The following is a 23,484-nucleotide window of genomic DNA, read 5'->3' on the forward strand; positions in this document are numbered from 1 at the left end:
TCTCCACCCGTCTTGCGAGCTCTGGCGACCGTAGCCTACCAGGCCATATAATCACCCCACCCCTGCTTGGACTCGTGCATGTATTCTCACGGTTAAGTGTGCGTGCGCGTTCTCGATCGCTGTGTCTTTGGATCGTTGTGGGCGGTGTCCTGCGGGAGAGTTCCTATTTGAGTTACTTGATCTTCAGCGCTGCTGTGTCGTCCATTAACCTGAGCTTCCCTGCCGAGTTTATCCGCTCAGCTCTGACCCCGGTCCCAATCCTCGGTCCAGAATTACGTGAGCAACGAGTGTTAGGATTTCTTGCCACGCTCAGCTCTGACGGTGCTTGTAACTTTGGAAGAGGTGTGGGTTTTTTGGAAGTGTCGCCAAAATACTATGGCGCCCACCATGACTGAAATCGTGAACACCACCCAGCAGGCATTGCACATGCGCGTGGCCAACGGTAGGTACTGCGCGGACGTCGCTAGGATTGAAAGGGGCCAAACGCACACCCTGGAGGTGGATTGCAACGATACGTACATGGAATATTCAATGGGGTCAGATCCGAGTGTGAACGATCTCATTGTGACTTCAGATGACCTCTGGGATTACAAACGCATCACCATCACTGAATTGGACGGCAAGTTCGACGTTCGCAAGGAGCTCCGGTTTCCCTGCCTCTCCGAAGAATTGGAGCCCGAGGTTGCTCCTGCGGCGAAGAAGCAACGCGTGAGCTCATCCTGGAAGCAGTGGATCAGGATTGGATTGCTCTTGTGAGCGCATTCGGGGAGTGAAGGCCCGGCTATTTTCATAGTAGAGAGTATTCTGTAAATACACAAACAATTTTGACACAGCACTTGGCTGCGGCTACTTCCATGTGTTAGACAGTAGAAACTGCTACTTCAAGAGTATTATGGAAAATATAATTCAAGAGCATCATTGAGTGTAATTATTATTAGCTTTTCTCTGGAAATTGACTTGAATAAATCATTTGACTTACGCAGACTCTAGTTCATCAACTTCTTTATTGTATAGAAAGTTTTTGAGTTTTTACAAGGCAAGAATGTAACGTTTAATTTGAAAGCGTGTCACATTACCCCTTTAGTAACTAATTTAAAGTCATCCCATCCTCGCGCCCTTTCCGATGATTCTCTTTGCCGGTGCCTCTGCGTCAATCATTTCATCAGGAGCGGCAGCTGATCCACATTTACGCCTCTGCCTTAGGGGCTCATTGGCCCGGGAGCAGCGAAGACTTCATGAAGCTCCGCAAAATAGGACTGGTCAGCTTCAATGTCTGCAATATACAAGCCGCGACGGAAGTGTATTAGCACCAGTTGTTGCAAATGTAGATTGTGGAAAGGTTCTGAGAATCGACGGAGGCACCATTTAAAACGGCTTGCAGAATTGCGTTGCAAATGCAAGAGCTGCGTGGGTCAAAACGTCTCGGAGAAGAGGGTAATGAAGGATCTCTCCTTCAACTTCTTCACCTGCAGGTTCTCCGCTTGCCCATGTGAGCCCATGCACGTTCTGCCAAGTTGTTGGGTCGACAACCGAAGAAACGCACACCTGCTCTTTCCGATGCTACTTCTTCTTCCGGCACCATCAAAGCACAAGCTCATGTTACCACTCCCGCCCATCGCTCTCAGCTGTTGCACCATTGCCTCGGCCATATCAGCTCCAATCGCCTCCAACAACTCACACAATCTGGTGCGGTTACTGGATTTCTGCTCTACTTGCCTTCATGGCAAACAGAGTGCCACCAAATTCCCAACGGTGGCTACTTTTATATATGTAATTTACTTAAAAACATTGATGAATTGTTGTTAGAATTGTTGAGATTGTGTGAGTTGTTGAGATTGTGTGAATTGTTGAGATTGTGTGAATTGTTGAGATTGTGTGAATTGTTATAGAATACTATGAGTGACAAGGTATTGATCAAAGTTGAAAGAGAGATATTCTCTTCCTTCATTACAACAAAGGGTTTTTAATTTGTGTGTAGTTTGAGTCCAATCATGGAATATCTTAAATTAAATATGGTGAAGCATTCACTTTTTTTTACAAAGGAGGCTGAGAACGATGTACAGGGAGAAATCATAATATTCAAAGCCAAAAAACGTTGGAGTGGAGATACTTCCACTAAGTTCAAAGTGAAGAAGTTTGAATGGATGGGAAGCAAGAAAAGTAGCCACCATTGGGAATTCTCCTAAGCAGCCTCTCTCTCTCTCTCTTGTCTTGATTACAATCTAAAACTAGTGTTCTTCACCCAAATTTTCCATCCTCTCCAATATGAGTCATCAATATTTCTTCTAGCTTAAAAATCATGCTCTCTCTTGGCCAATATGTTAACCAAAATTATCTTTCTTGCAAGTAAGTTAGTATTATTGATTCCTTACTATATTCTTCACATTTAACCTCTTTACTATATTCTTCACATTTAACCTCTTTACTATATTCTTCACATTTAACTTCTTTACTATATTCTTCACATTTAGAATCCAACCGGTTGAATAAAAGAGTATTTGTGTCATAAAATCCTATAAAAAACTATGACCCATCCTTTCTTTGATCTGGACTTTTGGAACTATATACCTATAAATAAGTGCACTTCTCTCTTAAAGCCAAACAATGATACCAAATAATTTTTAAAGATTAAACTCCTATATAATGAATGAAACTTGGAATTTTTTTGAACTATCTTTCAATTGCCATCCAATCACATTTGAATAGATTTTTAAATTTAAAGTCAAAGAAACTAGCCAAATTAACTAGTTTAAAGAGAGTCTTGTGGCTTAGGGTTTTAACAAAGTACTTGATCTTGATTTCAATGAGATATTCTCTCTCATTGTTTCTATCTAGTTAGTACTCTCATACTTGCTATTTCTGCTCAACAAGATCTTTATATCTACAGATAGATGTCAAAATTGCCTTTCTTAATAGCCTCTTTTACAGAGAGATTTTTATATAAAACTTGAAAGGGGTAACTCTTCCACAACTTGACATGGTTTATAAATTACACAAAATATTATATGGATTAAAATAATCCCTCTAAGAATGGTACAAAGTCATCAACTTATTTCTAAATTATCTTAGTTTTGTCCATTCAACTATAGATAGAAATGTATATAACCTTTATTAAGAATCAAATTTTATAATCTTCACTCTCAACATAGATGATATGTTGATAGCTTGTAATAATCTTTTGCTCATCCAATACATGAAGTCACAACTCTACAACTACTTTATGCTATCCAATTTCAGCAAAGTCCATCATCTTCTTAGCTTCCAATTTATTCAAATTGTACATCAAGATTGACTTTGCATTACATAAACTCTCTATCTTTAGTAGAAGTTTGTAGAGTTATGATTCTATCATGCTTAATTGATGCCAACTTCCTTCATTATAGGTACTAAAATTTCTATTACTAATTGTTCTATCACGATTGAGGCCAAAACATTATATGTCATTATTTCTTTTTACAAATATTGTTGGTTCTTTGAACTAGGCCATATTGTATATTCAACTTATTATTCAACATGAGACTCTTAGCCTGGTATATACATAATCTTGGACCAATACTTATTATGATGTTATGTTATAACAAAATTATTACATGAAAAAAAAAAAAAAAAAAAAAAAATGTATTATAGAAAATCTAAATTTAAAATATTGTAATAAATTATCATAAAAATATACATAATAGTCAAGGAGATAATAAAACTAGTAAGTCCTAATGTTGCCTCTTTATAAAATAAATTTCTAATTACTTTATATAGCTATAGATGAGATAAATTAAAATAAATAAGAAAAATAATTAATATAAGAATATTTTGGAAGAAATTAAGAATAATATGAAATTGATATTTAAAGAGCATTGGTTGTTAACTAAGATTGAAATCAAAATTCAAGGCACAAAACTATGCATCTATAGCAATTCTAAGTTTTTTTAGTTGATTAGAGAGTGGAGTTTGAGAGAAGACTAAAAAAAAAAAAAATTGGAATTGGTTTTGAATAACTTAAGTTTGTAATGACTTTATAAAGGCTTTACAATAATTATCAGTTATTGAAGTTTCAATTTTCTATAGGATTGATTAATGATTTATTTAGGATTTAAGACTTGATTAGGATTTTATTAAATTTTGATTTAGAATTACATTAGTATTTCATTAGGATTCCATTAAGATTTGATTAAAATTTACTTAGAATTTGTTTGTAATGTTTCAAGTTGGTGAATCAAGTACATTACTTCATCCACTAACTTGAAACTTTCAACAAACATTTCTTCTAATATTATCCAACTGCTACAATGTATGACAATCTTACAAAACTATTATCTAGTCCTAAAATTATCTAGTACTTGCCACTACATGGTATTTTTGGATTAGAAATACAATAATCAATGCATGTCAACTAAGTAAGTAAGTAGAAATAAATACAAACATTACAATTAATTAAACATCTATGAAATTTATAATAATAAAGTAATCACATCTTATTAACGAGTATGTGAGTCACACAATTGATTCATTAGTTGTTTTAATACAAAAAAGACAATTTTGCTCCTTTAAGTCACTATTTTAGTGAATTAGTATAAGAATTTTGAGATAAATAGAAAGAATAAAAAAATAATATAAAAATACAATGGAATGTTAGTTGCAAGAATAGATCTCTTGTAGAATTGTCCTTAAAAAGGGATTTTAAACTACATATCTTGTCTTTAGATTCGTCAATAGAAAATTAGGATTTTTAATAGTAGTCTTATTTCCATTAAATATTTAATGGAGCTAGAATTTAATTAGGATCTTAATCCAAAAAAATCCAAATATATATATATATATATATATATATATAACTTGGTAGCTTTTGGACAACTAAATTGGAAGGGAAAATAGAATAAAAAATAATCACAATAAATTTTATATATATATATATATATATAGTAGAGGGGGAAAAAAAAAAAAAAAAAAAAAAAAAAAAAGACGAAGAAGAAGAAGAAGAGAAAGAGAAGAGAAGAGAAAAAGAAAAAGAAAAAGAATTGAGATAAAGTAATAGATGGATGGGGGCAAGAGGCTGCCCCCAAATTCCGGCAACCTCTCTGCCGATAGAGGTCCGAGCCGCCCCAGATCCGCTCTCTCTTTTTGGTTTGCTTTTTTGCTTTTTTCACGCCTTCACGAGCTCCGGGCGATTCAGAACATTTTTTCTGATTTCTCTTAGTGTTGTGAAAGTGCTGCAGTGCAGCATTTCTTGACCCTCTTCTCCTTTTGTTTTGTTAATCACACTGTACTTAGGGCGGGTCTTGAGTGTTCCGTTTTTGGTAGGATGTGCGGATGTTGTGGTCAATACCAAATCTCACTATTGTTGTTCATTTAGTAATTATTTTCTTAGTGCAATATTACGACTGGAGCGATCACTTAGGATCTTGTCGCTCCCTCCCTGCCTTGTTATTGTGAAGCGATGTTCAAATGAGTTGCCTTTTGTAGTGGGAAGCGACAACTCAAGTGCCAATCTAGGCTTGCTGCAAAATTCTTCACGGCGCAATTACTCTTGGCATGGTCCTGTATTCTTTTGTACTGATAAGTATGCCACAGTACCTACATGTTTGAGTGCTCTTCTTGGGTTCTGGATTTGGTGTTGCACTAGAACGAGAAGCTCTTATTACTGTGGTGCTGTTTGGCATTGGATTAGATCTTCTATTACTCTCTAATGTTGGAATTTGGGCTGCAAATCTAAGGAGCAACGGCGTTGATTTTTTTGCTGAAACAAAGGCGTACTGCAACATTGCTTGAATTTTTAATCACAAGCATCCTGTTTTTACAAGTACGAAGTGGTAGAACTCGTGTACAAAAATTGAATTCTATCAATTCTTGGAAGGAATTCAGAAGGGTGTCAAGCGAATAAGCGCTTGAGCATCATGTTGAGCGTAGATGATCTTAGATGTAGAAGTTGGATCTTATTACGATTCCATATTACCATCTAATATATTACATTCTTGTGCAATCACCTTGGAACATCAAAACCATCAATTAGGCGGTAAGCAAATGCAGTGCATTGAAGGGATTGGATTCCTCTAACCACATGAGTTGAGAACCTACTAAAGGCGTGGCAAGGATCGAGAGTCATTGCTCAACAATAACCATTAAAATCTTGAATGTAGGAGACATTCGGGGTTCTTCCATACTAGGACCAAGTAATTGTGGTAAGCAGAGCACTTCTCTAGGTCCTTGGAAATTGTGCAAGGATTGTGGGCTTCCAAAAATTCAAGTATCAACATTGGATGTAAGCAAGAAAACTAGATTGTGTGGCTAGGTTGACGACAATCCACTAGGTTCTTCTTCTTGGTGATTACAACCCAACAACTGCTGCTACAAATTCTCGCCATTGACTACAATAGGCACATTACAGATCTTGATAGGCGGAAATGTTGAATTACCCTTAAAAAGTGTTGAAATAGAGAAAAAAGGAGTTTATGACAAAGGTTTTGGAAGTTCAGCGGCTACGAGAAGAAGTCTACATTAATACATCTTGTCATCTAGTATTTTGAAGATTTAGGAATTCCACAAAGACGAGCTCGTAGCTGAGCTCCTTTTTATGGATCTGGCTACCAGAATTGGTGTAGAATGCCTCACGAATCCCGTAAATCTACTCATGATACACGATTTTCCTGCAGCCCTTGTGTGCGTGTATGATTCCAACGGCTGTTGTATAATTTTAAATGGGAGTTAGGTAATCTTGTGCAGTTTTTAGAAAGTATCAAGAAGTGGTAAAGACGAAGAGAGCCCATTGTAGGTTGCGAGCCTTGGGTTGTTAATGGTTGTTGCTTCTTGAATTAAAGCAAGCTGATCACTTCCGCCTCTATACTACATTCTATTTGAGGTGGAGTATTTTACGAGATACAATCACACAAACGAGATTTTTAAAAATGAAGTCTCTCGCTGCAGAGCATATCTATTGAAGTGTGACGATCAACGGTATCACCAAGACAGGCAACAGTCTCCAGTATCCTCTTTCTCATCAGCCTTTCTAGATCGTAAAGGAAGAAGGCAGTCGGTGTGCTAAGGCGATACAATCGAGGTTGCGATTGAAGCATCAGCATTTTACGTCCAATTAACATGTGATCAAATGCGACCAAAAGCAAAGTAGGATCTGGAGCTCACATCAACATCAACGTGGAATCAAACACAAGAAATTGTTTCATAAGATCAATCAGTTGAGGAGGTTTTGAATCAGAGAGTGTTGCTGTGAAGCGGACGGAATCCAATTTTGCAGGTATACTACTTCACATGAAGAGACTATTCAGATGACTCTTGATTCCAAGTGAAGTCATCGCTCTTGCACTGCTGGAGTGGAGACATAGCGCTAATCAAACTATGGTGCTTCCCAACCTCGTCTCGACTCGTCATCAACCTTCTCATTTTGTTAGACCTTGAAATTAAGTTACATATGAACCAACCATCATATGCAATTATCATGATCAATTTAAATTGAATTGGATGAATTAGGGTTTGAAGTGGATGATAAATTATGGATGTAGGTTAATTGAAATTAAACGAATTTTCATTTGTGGATGAAAAGTTATTATAGATGAAAACTCATTCATGCATTGAAATTTATCATAGATGAATTTTAAATTTTTGATGATAATTAATACTAGATAAAAATAAAATTTTAAATTTAAGAAAATAAAAATAAAAAAATAAAAAAAATTATATAAACATAAATTAATCCATATAACAAATCGTCTTGAAAGGGTGTGTTTTTGTTAAGTTATTTAAGGGCTTTATATTGTTTTTATGATGTGTGAGGGTAGTTTTTATTAGTTAAGAGCATTATGAATTTAAGATAAAGTAGAAGACAACTTAAGTAATTAAATTGGAAGCTAGTTAATAATTGTGAATTAGAATAGACTTCCAACTAATTGAGGTTTATTTTACTTCACAAAGTCACAACTCAGTTAGTTGTCTTCTTTGATAGAATATATTTTACAAGATATTTAATATTAATTAATAAGAAAATATAAATCTAAATACATGTTATTAATCTAATTCTAATATCTTAATGTAGTGGTGATCTATACCAATACACAACTTTGCTTTTGTCCATCCAATTCTTGTCAAAGCTATATATAGCTGTGACAAATTTTGTTGAAGGATTTTAAAATCAATAGATACAATAAGATTGTGGTAGTTAAATATCATTAAAATTAGAAGCCTTTGAAAGAAGGAGGAATCAAATCAATCATATTTATCTAAGTTGACAATTTGTAAAGCAAGGCTTCAATTTGTAGGTACTAACAACCACAAGCTTGTAGACTAAAACCTTCCTTAGCTCAAGTATGGTAATGTTATGCCTCCAAGTAGTAGTGGAAGTGTTGTCTCTTGCGCAACATTTTCAAAGTTATAGCCTACACTTCTATACTATGTCAATTGAGATTTTAAGACATCTAACTTTAGTACCTCAAAGAATCTTGCATGCTAAAGTGAGAAAAATTGTGGTTCATATTTATAGATTTTAAAAAAATTAATTGATTTTGCCTACATTTTGGAACAAATTGAATAAAAATTTATACTAATTTTGTCTTTTTAAACAAGTAATATCCAATTTAGAACAAGATGTTTTAGTTTTCTCATTCAAGTCAACTTAGTAGATTTAAAAATTAAAATAATTATTTTTTAAAATTAAACTATATGTCTAATATTAAGCTTTATATTTTGATCTTTATTTTGATTTAGATTTTTTTTCTCTTTTTGTTTAGGAGAATATTAAAAAACTGTTTAATAGAAAGCTATAGTGATAATAAAAAAATACTAAGTAATATTCTAAATATATTTTTTAGTCTTCAGAATAAAATTATTTCATAGAAGACTTTGAAAATTATGGAATTAAATGATGAATCTATGACTATTGAGTAATAACCTTTTGATTCAAAAATATTTTAAGATTAAAAATTTGCAAACTTGCATATTTGCATATAAATTTATATACCATATATATGTAGATATAAAAGTAATTAAAGATATATCTAATTTTTAATAATGTAAAACAAATATAATTTTTGATTGAAGAGATTATTAATCAACGTATTAAAAAATCCTTATATTATTTTTTTAAATTAGAATAATAATATTACTAATAATTATTATTTTAAAAAACTTGGTTCTATCTTCTACTAGTAAAATCATTTACATCTTTATTAAAGTGACAAAAATCTAATAAAATTTCTACTTCTTTAAAATCCTTTATAAAAATATTTTAATTTATTTCTAAAATAATATTTTTTAATTGGCTAAATTTTTTTTTTTAATTCAAAAGTTTTTATTGAGAAATAAAAAAATAAATTTAAATCTTTTATTTGATGGCTTCCTTTGCAACTCTTTATTATGTATGGTAATAAGAAGTCTTATCATTTTTTACAAACAGAGACAAATTATACGTATAAAAAATCAAACTAAAGTAAAATTTGAAAAAAACAAAAAAACAAAAAAAAACAAACACACAAACAAACAAATAAACAATCAAATAAGGAAAATAAATAAATAAAAAATAAAACAAAAAAAGACAGAAACAAAAAATAAATAAATAAAAATAATAAATAAAATAAGGAAAAACAAAATAATAAAAAAAAAAAACAAAACAAAACAAAACAAGACAGAAACAAACAAAAAAAAAAAAAAAAAAAAAAAAAAAAAATGTTTCACTAATATTTCAAATAATATAAAATGCAATTTCGACTACAAAGTTAAGTAATAGAGCCTTGAAACCCTTTAAGATATTCTAGAACATATCTTAAGCATCTACCAAATAGGACATATATTGAACTGTAAGAAGCATCTCTCTTGCCTAAAGGGATGGGTTGGGAGAGAGGGAAGGCATTAGAATAATGTATTTTCTAATCTTTGGGACCTCCAATGGGGTAGCTTTAATTATATGGTAAGAAAGCATACAAGCAATAATATTTAATTTAAAATAATTGATTTTTTCAACAGAAGGAAACATTCTTATGATATTTGGTTAGATTTTTAAAAAATTTGAAGATTAAAATGTAGATTTGCTTTTAACTTTTTTCACCACCCAAAATATATTAACATAATATCTAATTGATAGAAAATTTATTTAAAGTAGTTCTTAGAGTATTAAATTATTTGAATTGTTGCAAGATATTCTTCAAGAGGAATAGTCTTAAAATATTTAATTCTTATAATTTACAAGTAATTTTCCTCAACTTTATATTTTTAGGTATCACATTATCTTATAAAGCTATTAATTTTTTAATAAATAAATATTTCAGAAATTAACATCCTTTATAATCATAAACGTTTTTGCAATGTTTTAATATTACATACTATTAATAATTTTTATTTTCATTTTTATAACTACATCTTTCTTTTTATATAGATTTAATTATGATAATTATTTTTAAAAATTATAATTAAAGTTAGATATTTTAGTGATACAAATCATATTAATTCATTCAATTTTAAACTTAAAAAGACATTGTATGTGTGTATATATACCTATATTCAATTGCTTTGTGAATCTTTAAATAAAAATTTGTAAAACATTTTAATGCATGTAACTTGCATGCTTTGATGTTTTTCTGAAACTAAATATGATATTTTATTATCAATTACACAAGCTTCAAGTGTTAATTCCTTTACTCTTTTTTTTAATTCATAGTTTTAATTATATTAATAGAATAAAGACATTTTACATTGAAATTGTTTGTAAAAATGTAAGAGTATTATTCCGATTCTAAAGATATTAATATATGCTGAAAGAGTTTGTAATATTAAAAAAAAACCTATAATTGAATTAGGCATGCGAAAAAGTATCTTAATTTTATTTAAGAAAAATAACTCTTGATGGACGAATCAATGGTATAAATTTTATCCAAAACATATCTCTTTTCTTTTCGATGTCATAATTTCACCAATAATCACATAGATATTTTTCTGCAAATTTTATAGAAATATTAAAAAAATTATTGTAGTTGGTTCTCTTTTTGACTTCAAAAATTATAAGATGTATTTCAATTAAATAATATAAATACTTTTATAATAATCATTTATTTTATTTTAATAATATTTAAAGAACATTTTATCAAATGAAAAATTATTATAAATTAAGAATAAATTTCTTCTCATTGTACTTTGCTAAATTAATTAAAAATTAATTCAATTATAAAAATTATCTTATAGTTTGTTTTAATATATTAAATTATCTTTGTAATCTTTGATTTTCTTATAAATCTTAGATCAATTCATGGACTTTTTTTTAAGTGTTTCTCATTAAACATAAGATGAAGTTTTTTTAATACTGTTTTTAGAAAATAATTGAGAATTCATATAATTACAAGAAATAGTCAATTTTTTGTCATATATACTTATTGAGAAATTTAGACCTAACAACATGTTTGTGATGTCTTTATTTTAAATAAATCAAATAGACTAAATAGAAGGGCCTAACATCTTAAAATCACATAAAAAATTAAAGAATTCTATATTATTTATAATTTTTTCTTCAACCTTAAGATGTTAATCACAAACATTGTTTATACCTAATAAAGGTTTTTTCTACATATTTTTATTTATCAATCTAAAAATTATAAATTTTTATTTGTAAAATAATAAAATATTGGTACTAACTTTAAAATATTTTTTAATCTTAATTAAAAAATTAATGTTTTTTTATGTGAATATAAAAAAATATATTAATATATCTCAAAATTTTTATTATATATTATATTTTACTTTAGTTTCATTTTCTAAGTATTAAGATTTTTTCAAATTTTTATAATATTATATTTTTATTTTTATTTTTTATGGAAATCATTAAATAATTTATCAAGAATATCTACTTATTCTTATTCTTTTTGTTAATCTTTTCAATTTTTTGATCTCTAATAGATAATTCCAAATCTATCAATACTAAATATTATTCTATATAATTAAAAAAAAAACTTTAAAATTATATTTTTACATAAAATATTAAAATAAAGTTTATAAAAATATTTTTCAAAATTTTTAAACTATTAAATAATAATAATAAATTATTAAAATAATTGATTAACTTTGTAAGGTCAAATTATTAAAAAAAACTAAGAATAAATTTCTATATATACCAAATTAAATAAATCTATTATTTATCAAAAAAATATAAATTTACCCTTTCATTTAGAATCAAAACGTTTTTCAATCTTTATGCAAAAAGAAACATTAATTTATCTTTGTAATATTTATTTTTCTTATAGGTCTTAGATTTACTCTGAATATCATTTAGAATTATTTTTTTTATTAAATATAAGATGTAGATTTTTCTTAGATTGTATTTTTTATAAGATTTAAGGATACAAGGAAATGATAAGAAATAATCATTTTTTGACTTGATACTTAATGTTTTTAAAATAGATCTACTGTCTTTTATTAATTTCTTTCCTCTTCTTGGATCTAATCAATTAAATAGGTGGGCCTAAAGACTTTAGTAATACATTTAAAATTTAAGAATTCCATAATCTTTATACTTTTTCTTCAATCCTATAATATTGATTACAAACATTGTTTATATTGCTTAAAAACATTCTTTGAAATATTTGTATTTATTATTCTACATTATTATATAAATAAAGACTATTATACACAACACATTGAGTGCTATAAATCAGTCACTTAGTATGCAATCTAAACCAAACAGAAAAGTACAACCAATACACTCTCAAAAAAAAGATGACAAATCTACATACAACAAAATCAAGCCATCTCTTACATTACAAAAGAAAAAACTAAGAGTGCAAGTATTAGTAGAAAAAGTCCTAAAGCTTTACTAAATGGCTGTATCACCTAAACCTTTTTGATATGGCCTTAGAACTATGTGTCTAGCTATGTCAATCAATATATAAAACAATTAAAGAAGGATTTTTTTATTTTTTATTTTTTATTTTTTAAATCTGCTAAACAATAGATTGAAGAAGAGACATTCTTGTCAAGTGCAAGATGATGAGTCTACACACAACTATGTTAAGCTACCTTTTACACTACAAAGAAAAAATCCAATAATAAAAATGTAAGCACGAAAAATCCTAAAACTTTATCAAATAGCTTAATTGCCATAGCTAATCAAATCCTTATAATATAATTTTTTTTTCTTTCAAAAATCACTCATAAGACTTGACTTAACAAGAATGTCAATTCAAAGAGGTTTCTTCATCTAAGTCTTCAAATCCTAGTTGGCACTAATAAAGTCAATCAACAGAAAAATCTACTAAACCAAACTAAATTACATACATTTAATAAGATTTGGCACCTGATACCACATCACCTAACATAAGATTAAAAAATATTATATTTTAACTATATATATCATATATATCAAAAAAAAAAAAAAAAATCTTTCTTTAATCATGTTTTTTCTAAATATTAAGAGTTTATAAGTTTTCAGTAATATTCTATCTATATGATTGAAGAGTTGTTTAAAATTCAATAAATAATATATCACTAACAACTACTTATTATGATTCTTGTTCTAAAACTTTTTAATACTTTAATCACTAGTAGATAATATCAAATCTATTAATATTAAATTTTTATTTTAAAATAAATAATTATTTTTTAATAATTTTAAAAAATATCAAAATAAAATTTTAAAAATACACTTTGTTGCCTTATATATAATATAGCTTAGAAATATGGTAAGCATTTGGTTGTGAAAATATTTCATATCATGTCTATAATTATTCTTATAATCCAAAAAAATAAAGTTCTTAAAAACATCTTTCTTGACAACTTTGATCATCTTATTAATCTTAAACTCAAGCAATTTTAAATCTTTTTAATTCTAAATCTTAAATCATATCAATTCTAAACTTCAAATCTTACCAATCCTAAATAAGCTAAAAACTTCGAATAAATTCTAATAAATTACAAAGATATTTCAAAAAAATCTTAAAGAAAATCTTCAAAAAATCCCTTAAAAATCGTAACTAAGCCATAAAAAACACTGAATAAATATTATTTTATTCCAAGAAAATTGGGGAAAATTTTTAAAAAATTTAAAAAATCCATTAAATCCTAAAAAGATTCTAAACAAATCTTATCAAATCCTGAATTTCAAGCCTTATCCGTAACAACCTATAATTCTTTAATTTATATTTGAATTAGTTTCAAAATATGTGTGATATCAGGCGTGTTAGTTTTAAATAAGCTAATAAAAGTTTTTTTTTAAAATATTCCAACTTAAAAATTGGAAAAAATGACCAAAAAACCAATCTAATATTAAGCAGCATTCTTTTCAAATTTTAGTGCTGAATTTCTAGCATCAAGATCTTCTATTTGCATAATTATTTTGTGCTCAAACTTGGTATTAATATTAAAATTTAAATCATATATTGGTGCAATAATTTGTAGCTTAATGTAATTTGATAGATCTTCATGTAAGACTAATATCCTTGCTAATCTTCAAAGTATCAACTATTGATACCATGTTGTACTTAAATTTCAATGGCTTTTAATTCAACTAAGAAAATGAGCTAAAATTTAAAATACACACTTATTATACATGTATTTACTTATTCACAAAAGGCCTATAATAGATGTAATAAGAAATTCAAAAGATAGTTAAAAATATTGACTTTTGATTTTGATAATCAAAAAAATAGTGTGAAAACCAAAATTTTGAATTTTATTAGCTCTAACAAAGTTATTTCTAATCTAATTCAAAAACATTCTATACTTCTAAAAAACGCTTGCAATCTTTTGTTAAACGTTACTTTTTTTTTCCAAAGTAATTCTTCTTTTTTTTGTGGATACTTGCTTTTATATATTAGAATATGTTTTTAATCCTTTTTCACAAATTGTCTTCTTTAAGTATCAATCTAATCTTTAATTCTTAAATTCTGCAAACTTTTCAACTCTACCTTGTGTTTATCTTGGCTAAGCAAAAGTGATGTTGAAATTAGTATATTCCAACGCTCATCTACAGTAAGCTAGTAAAACACTTTATATGTTCATTAAATAAAACTCACACGTCGAATCTTTTGTAGGTGGAGTAATAAATATAAAAGTGTCAGTCATAAGAATAGCAATAAATTCAGTATGATAACAAATAAAGTTAAAATAAAGCAGCCAGTGGAAGCCCGATGTCCATCTTCTCTTTTGTCATGCAAGTCAAGTTTATACAGCTGTTATCACTTGCTAAAGATTTCCATATCAAAATAAAGGTTTTGCAAAACTTAAGAATTAATGATATTTGTGTAAGTGATTATTATGCAAGGGTTTAATATGAATTAGTCAACTGCATGTTTACATATATATATATATATATATATATATATTTACATATTCATTCTAAAACTGAAATTTTAATTTGGGTTTATTACACTTGCTAAAAAAACCCAGATTATTATTTTAAATACTTCTTAGTTTTTTCCACATGTTTTTTATTTATCATCTTGATGGTAACTAAAAATTAACTTCTACATTACATTGCACTATAACATGTCAATAATTTTGTGATCAAGTTTTATGAAACTTTAGTAGTTGAATATAATAAAGTATGACATTCTTAAATATTAAATTAATAGTTTTTATTAGGTTTTGCAATCATATTTGTATTTTTATAAATATATAAATTTCGTAGTGTGTAGTAGGTAGTAAAGTCTAAAAATAAAAACCAAAATCCTCAAAAATACACACAAACTACGTCAGCATATATGTATATATATATATATATATATATATATAATTTTCAAACAAACTATCTCGTGGTTTATCATGTGAGCAAATTTTATTTTGAGATCATATCAACGTTCAACTCTTGTGCTAGGAATGAAATCCAATCGAGATTTTATCTGATTTTGTGTAATTGAAATAGGTGTTTTAAGATTTATAACAAGCATTTTCATGTTATTACTAAACATATATTTGTTCAAAAAAGGTTGGGTACAATTATCAAATAGTAGCTAATCATTTTAACATTCTTGTGTAAATTTTCTTAAACAATCATGGGAGATAATTATCACTAAACTATGTTCATGGTACATAAATTTTTCTGAACATAGTGTCACATTAATTATATTTTAAGTGGTAAGTTGTTGGCTCATAATCTATTTCTGAAATGTATACCATATTGAATTTTGATTAGTGTAAATTTATAATCTTTAATTTTAGAACAATCTTAAATATTTACTCAATCGTTTTTATTCTACCACAGATATATGAACATGAATATTTTTCTTAAATTTACTTATTATTTTCACATTATAGAAATACAGTAAAGGTAATCATTTCAAAAAATTTCTTTTAAAATTGAATAAGTTTCCATTATATAAAATCAATGTTATTTTTAAATTCTAAAAAACCTCAAGATTAATAGTGGATATTTACAATTCAATCAGAAGCAATTGACAAAATTCATTAAAAATAATAATATGTACAGCATTTGGTTTTGTATAAAATTGTTGAATTCTCTGTAAAAATAAATACCCTACCACAAGCTCATCACGATGTAAAATTTTGATGTTTTTTTAAATTCGTTGTAAAAATATCACTTGTAACCTGAAATGAAAAAAATTGTGATTTTTTGAAGACGACAGTTAAATACTTCAATTAAAAAAAAACTAAGTCCTCCAATTATTTCAGTATGATCAACATGAGTTTTGTATTTAAAATTTATGAGTTTTGTATTTAAAATCAGTTATAGCCGAATGACATGTACTATTTCAAGTCATATATTTGAAATACTTTATTTACTTTAAAAGCCCAAAAGTTAAATCCATAGAATATACACAAATATTCTAGAGTATCAACATCTTATCATATCTTGTTAAACTTTAGATGTAAAATCAATCATCAATGAATTGGATATTGTGATTAACTTCACTTTCAGAGTCATTTGAGTCTAGAGTTACAATCTATTTATTGTAAATTTATGTACAATAAATACTAGGTATTTGAATTCAATTGTCCAAATTCTTCTAATCAACGCTGACAATCGACAAAAGTTCACCAATAACTGTATGTTATTGCTGCTCATCAGATTAAACATGAAATAAAAATAGAAATTGTGTTATCCTTTCAAACTTCATGCAAGTAAATAAAGACATGTCAACTTCATTTGTTCTTAATTTACCTTTCACGTTTTGTCTTTAAATATCAAAGTGGCACAAATTCATCCAATTTTCTGCTGCTTTTGTAATTTAGACATCATCACCTTCCTCTATTTAAAACTTGTGCAATAGATACACCCCAATTTTGTCAAAATAAAATGTGTATATATATATATATATATACCCACACACACACACACATACATCATCACCTGGATAGCATTTCTTTTTTTCCTTTTTTTTTTTTATAATATTTATAAGAGAAACTATTTTGTTACAAATATAAAGTTCTCCCTCTATTTCAGATCGTAGTCTGACAACAAGCAACGCATCCATACATTTTGTTTTTACTTTACGTTGTTTCACTTATTCCCATTATAACCAAAGCTTGACAGCAACGAACACTGCAAACCAACAACTGTTGCGTAAACATAAAGAGACATTACCAGCACTTGCTTGACAACATCCGAGATTGTCCCTCATCAATCAATGCGACGGGTATACTCCAGTTGGCCAAAGCACAAACAAACAAAACACACATCCGAGATCGATCTTCCAGAACCATTCTTCGTAATCCGGCCAAAGATTTTGTTCCACTAGGGCGTTAAAAATGTGTCATCATCCCACCCCAATGTTGTTTTTCACACGAAATGGCTCAACTTGAGCAAGACGAGGATCAGTCAGGAGATGGGGGCTGAAGATGGATAGACAGCTAGGTGAAGCTACTTCTCGATACAGTTCATGACATCGCGTGGTGATAAATCGGATCAACTGGGTGGTTTTTGTCATCCCGTGCAAAAGCGAATCACAATTAGCAGCGCTGTGCGGGGCATTCCAACATCCGAAACTGGATTTCTGGATAGAAAAGGAGAAGGATGTCCATTCCAGAGGCTTCGACGAACTGGGTTCCTATTGACCTATAACGCGGTGTTGTAATTGTCTGGTGTCGACATGAATGTGGATATGTGTGGATATACATGTGTGTGTGTGGATATATTGCAAACCTTGTTGCTTAATTTTTAAGGAATTGCCTCTCAAAGATTTGAAATCGATGACACTATCTAAAACTGTTTATTTTTAAAATAAAAATCTAAAGGATGATTCATTTTATTTTATTTTCCTTGCCTAAATGTCATGTAGATGACTATGTACATAAAATGATTTCTATTTTTTTAATAGTTAATAGAAGTTTTGGAATTTTAGTTTTGTGATAAATTCTATGAAAATTTGGGATTGTAACTGTACTTGGAATTATTAATTTCTAAGTCTTGATATAAGATGATTAAATAAGTCCACTATTTCTCTCTCTATATATAAATGAAAATAAAGATAAAAAGTTGTTAGCATGCAATATGATTAGAGGGACTGATTATTTTTTGATTTTATTTTTTATTTTCTTAAGTTAGATTTAAGTTACAAATTAATAAAGATGTAAAAAAGAGTCCAAGAGGATCCCCAAAAGAATTGAGGTTTTGGCCTTATACCTTTGTTACAATAGTGATAGAGAAAATACCATAAAGCCATGTGCAAGTAGTAAACATTATTTATTATTTATTTTTATTTTTGTTGTAAATTGAAGAATCAAACATCTACATTTGACAAAAGTAAAGTTTGTTGAGACATTCTCATTAGTTTATTAAATAATTTTTATGGCTTTGTGGTGAAAACAAAATCTTAAGATTTGGAATTGAATAATGATGGGATTTCTACAAATATATTACATTTAAGAAATTAAACTAGTGTTTTCTTATTGTAAATAAATTCTCTTTTGTGTAGCTTACAATTTAAGCTTTTTAATTTAAAAAATATTAAGAAATGAATCAAATAGAACTATAATATTTAAAAATATTTGTTATATTAAAAATGATATTTCAAATATTTTGGAAAAATAAATCATATAAAAATTAAATATATATTCTATTTATGTAGAACTTAAATTTTGATCTTGAATTTCAATTAAATCTCATCATTATATCTATTTATTTTGTTACATATATATACATGAGTTCCATTAAAATTCTAATTTTAATAATATTAAGATAATTATATATATATATATATATATATATATATATCTCTTAATTTCGAGATTTTTAAAATGTATAAAACTGATGATTAAATAAACATAAATATAAAAACATCTTTATAAATTATAAAAACCTTTTAATAATTTGTTGATTTAAAACGAATTATAAAACAAAATATTACTATCTATTTGCTATTTTTAAGAAAAATAAAATTATAATATATTTTTATAAATATATATATATATATATATATATATATAATGATAATATTATAAATAATCACATAGCATACCACAAAATCGACATTCATGAATGAAGACAATCCAAGAAATAATTGTAGATAGTTATCAAAAAAACTTTAATAAACATAGAAACCTAATTTATTTATTTATTTCTTTATTTTTTTAAATATTGATCAAGCAAAGATAATTTATCCATCTAATTGATAAAAAATATAATATTAAAATTTGAAATAAAATTGAAATAAGACCAAAAATAATAAAATAAAATAAAATTAATGTAGTAGACTACATAATAGATTTGAAAGATAAAATGCTATATATTAGAGAACTTTGATTGAGTTGATATTAAAAAAATCCAAATCTAAGTAAGAAAAAAATAATACAAGAAAAAATTATATATAAATAATTTATCGGTGAAATTATTTTGTAATTTTCAATGAACTAGCAAAAGAAAAGATATTTAAAAAAGTACTTTAATTATAGTGTAATACTTTAAGGAGAAATCATTCAAGCTTTTTTTTACACTATCAAAAGACCAAAAATATTGTATATGAAATAATTATACTAATTATTTTTATTTTATATATAAATATCATTTATATTCATATCTTTTTTCAATTGAATAACTAATTAGAAAATTAATAATAGAAGAATTCGATGATCCTTTTTTCTACAATACAAGAACAATCTAAATTTGAGATAATATAAAAGTAACCAAATCGTTTCTAAACTTTAAGAAACTATGTATAAAATAATATCTAGTAATAATAAAATATTATTCTTTATTTATATTTTTATGTATTTATTTACAAAACCATCTTCTAAAATATGTATTGATCTATAAGATTATTATCATTTCAAATATCCAAGGATTTATGGTCAAATATGTAAGATTTGTTCCACAATTTAATTTTGAGTCTATTGTCAAAGTAATTCTAGAAAATTCACAGCATTTTATGAAAAAATTAAAAAAAATATTAGAAATTTTAGAAGAAACTAAATTCATCTTTCAACTAGATCCATAAAATTAAAAATTTAGTAAGTAATAAAAATAATTTTAAAATAAAATTTCTAAAACAAAACAAGGAATGATTAGAATTATTTTTAGAGCATAGTATTAAAAAACATAAAGAAATATAGAGATTGATTTCTTAAGTAAGTTTTCGGAAAAATAAAAATAATAAAATTTTTATTATGTTTTTCTATGATTTATGATAAAAAAGAAAAAATCTTAATAATTAAAATTTAGATAATGTTCACTTAGAGTTTACTTTAAATTCATTTTAATGTCTAAATATGTATTTAGATTATAAAAATTATATATATTTTGTAATAGATATGATTATTATAAAAGATAAAAAGTAAAAAAACTTTAATCTTATAATACTTATATTTTTGTTATGTAATTACTTAATTTAATTAAGTAATTATATGCTCAGCATCGCTCTGGTCCGCATCACCGATCTTAGCAATCTAGTAATCACCATTAAAACCCCTCTTCGCCAAAAGCTGAGCTGCGAGAGTTGAAATGCTGAGTGAGGTAGACACTGTGATCCAGACAAGCGGAGCTCACCACATCCTAATTCCTGCTGTGTATTGGGATCTCGCAGATCGAGAGGACTTCCTTTAACACGGTTCTAAAAAAACAAACCATTTTTTTTGGATCCATCGGATTCCTGGAACCTTAGGTGGCTGAGTTCCGATTTTTCATCACATCGCTTTTCAATCTACTTCGCTGAAAGAGTTGTAAAGTTTGTACTATTCGTGAGCCTTGACCACGTCAAAACAGGTTCTTTTTTTATTATATCTTTTCGAGTTGGATTATTTACTCCCATAATTTCCTGGAGCAAAGCACATTTCGCTTAAATTATCCCTGCATGTTTGGTTCGATCCTCATGGGTCACACCGGTATAATGCATAATGAAAAAGAAGCCACCGTGATACAATAACCAGCTTTTTCTATCTCAAACAAGGACAGATATTGACTGGAAGAGAGCAAGAGCAAGCACTTGCGAGAACCTAGTTTTTTTCTTTCCTCAACTATATCAGCATCGATCGTCTTCTGTGGAAGGCTGTGGTGGAGCTTGCCTTCCTCTATGTTCTGGAAACTTTGCAGCTGTATGCAATTGTAACCAAAGACAAAGAATGATGTGTATACTTTGTCCACAGTGCTACGAGTGCGATTGTTTCAAAAGGTGTGTGTGCATGTATACACACAGACATACACACACAGTCTCTTAAGGCTGCACTAGACACAGTTCATTGGAACGAGGCACAGCGAACACTCTGCAACTATTTAAAAACAATCTGCAGTCACTGGGTGATATTCTGCAGATATTTACCAAACACATCATATGCACCATTCTCTCCTTTCTTTTCTTTCTTCTCCTTCATCTTCTAGTGTTCTTTTTTTTGAAAAAAAATTGGGGGGTTGCAACATCCAGGAAAGATGGCCTCGACTGTACTCATGTTCAAACCTGGTACAAATCCCTGATTATTAGCCTCAATCTCTGTTAAATTCTAAGATTTGTAGGACACTTTTGCCTGCCCCCCATAAATTGTGCCATGTCATCGCTCCTCATCTCCGCACAAGTTGAGGTGGACTTGGTGGTTTGCTTTGAGACTTTCAGAAGTCAAAACACAATCTCGAGAATGCTCTGCACATTATGGACAGCTTCTTTCAATCCAACTGCAACCTCATTTGATCAAGCAAAGACAGGAAGAAAGAAAATGCGATAGGCTTAACAATTTGGAATGTGGTAAATGCTCTAATGGTTTAAACTTGATCACAACCTTTTGTCTCCTTCAGAAATATTTGCTTTCAACGGTGAAACCTTAAGACATTAGGGAAATAATGGCGAGCAGTAAATTCCTCTGATGGTGGAGCAGATGAAGGTGGAATTTATGAAACACTGGGTATCCCTGGTAGCGATGGAAGAGAAGGCTGGCAGCTGGGAAGGGTCTCTACAATGGGGTAGAGAATGTGCCGACGACAAAGAGGGAAGTACCATACATCTCCATCCAGGCCGTTGGAAGTGAGAAGTAGGGCGAGATCCATTATTCAAACAATGACCCCACCACCTCGACCCCTCATTAATGACACCCACAGCAGCTCCCAACAGCTTCAGCAAGTTGGAACCCAAGTTGGAACCCAAGCTAGCTTCTGGACATTTTATCAGCCGAGACCAGGTGAATGCCCCAAGTAACTAGCCAGCTGGGCAGTTTAGCTGACGGAGTTGAGGCTCATTTGGCAGTCCTTAAACCCTAAAGCCTTCATAGCCCCGTTCGCCAAGATCATGACGCAGCCGCGTTGAGCCCAGTTATTGGCTTATTTTGTAGGGAAGGGAAGCAGACGGGGCTCAAAAGTCACCCGGAAGTTGGAGTTTTGGATTAGAAATGTCGAGCTTCTTCTCAGCAAACGAAGTGTGGATGGCCGGGTGGCCAATAAGGTGTGAAGGCCTCCCCAAAAAGAAGCCTACGAAGGTTCACTAAATGCTTCATGAAGGCTCACCAAACTTCAGGCAAACTGCCCCAAAAAGGTTGGGACTCGGCAACCACAGCAGCACCTGTCACACCAGCTCCATGCATCTGGTCTCTCCCACAGGCCAGTGTTTTCGGGCAGCGTCTAATGTTAATATAATTATGTTGTTGATGTTGGGCAGATGAGCAGCTGATGAAGAGAGGGCAGTGATGGGCATTAGGAAACTTAGGCCAGAAAGTGTAAAAGGAAGGAGTAAATCAGAGGGCGTGGGGGTCGGTTACAGGGTGCCACAGCCACAGCCCCCGCGGACGCATGGCATTAAACACCCGAGCCTGTGTACCGCGTGGCCGTTGGTTGGTTTCGTTTCGACATGCATGAACTTTCAATACCAATAGGGAATCTGCTTCTGTGAGTCCTGTAATAAGGTCATAAATCTGGCTCCTGTTTTTGTGCTAATTCAGGTCCCCTTCAATACGTGATCTTTTCCACAGAAATAAAATGTGCAGACACAGAGGGTAGTTTACAGGATGGGAACTCATGCTTGAAACTAGAAAGAAATACCAATGTAGAATGGCTGTAGGGGAATAGGTTCCCAGCTGGTACTTGGTTCTGGATGAACATAAAATCCAAATGTCTTCTCGCATCACAACATTTTAATAAAC

General features: G+C 29.3%; 2 long non-coding RNA genes across 2 annotated transcripts; one reads left to right on the forward strand and one right to left on the reverse strand.

Annotated features, from left to right (window-relative positions):
• Positions 1–1,142: 1,142 nt before the first annotated feature.
• Positions 1,143–1,690, reverse strand: LOC149987588 (uncharacterized). The gene is made up of 2 exons (XR_016506865.1): positions 1,467–1,690; positions 1,143–1,273 (listed from the first exon to the last, which is right to left on the reverse strand). It is a non-coding gene; the product is annotated as an uncharacterized LOC149987588 (long non-coding RNA).
• A 3,424-nt stretch (positions 1,691–5,114) lies between these two features.
• LOC149987589 (uncharacterized) lies at positions 5,115–5,977 on the forward strand. The gene is made up of 2 exons (XR_016506866.1): positions 5,115–5,554; positions 5,709–5,977. It is a non-coding gene; the product is annotated as an uncharacterized LOC149987589 (long non-coding RNA).
• Positions 5,978–23,484: the final 17,507 nt, after the last annotated feature.

Source organism: Physcomitrium patens, chromosome 16 (assembly GCF_059467195.1).
Source record: "Physcomitrium patens ecotype Gransden chromosome 16, ASM5946719v1, whole genome shotgun sequence".
NCBI lineage: Eukaryota > Viridiplantae > Streptophyta > Bryopsida > Funariales > Funariaceae > Physcomitrium > Physcomitrium patens.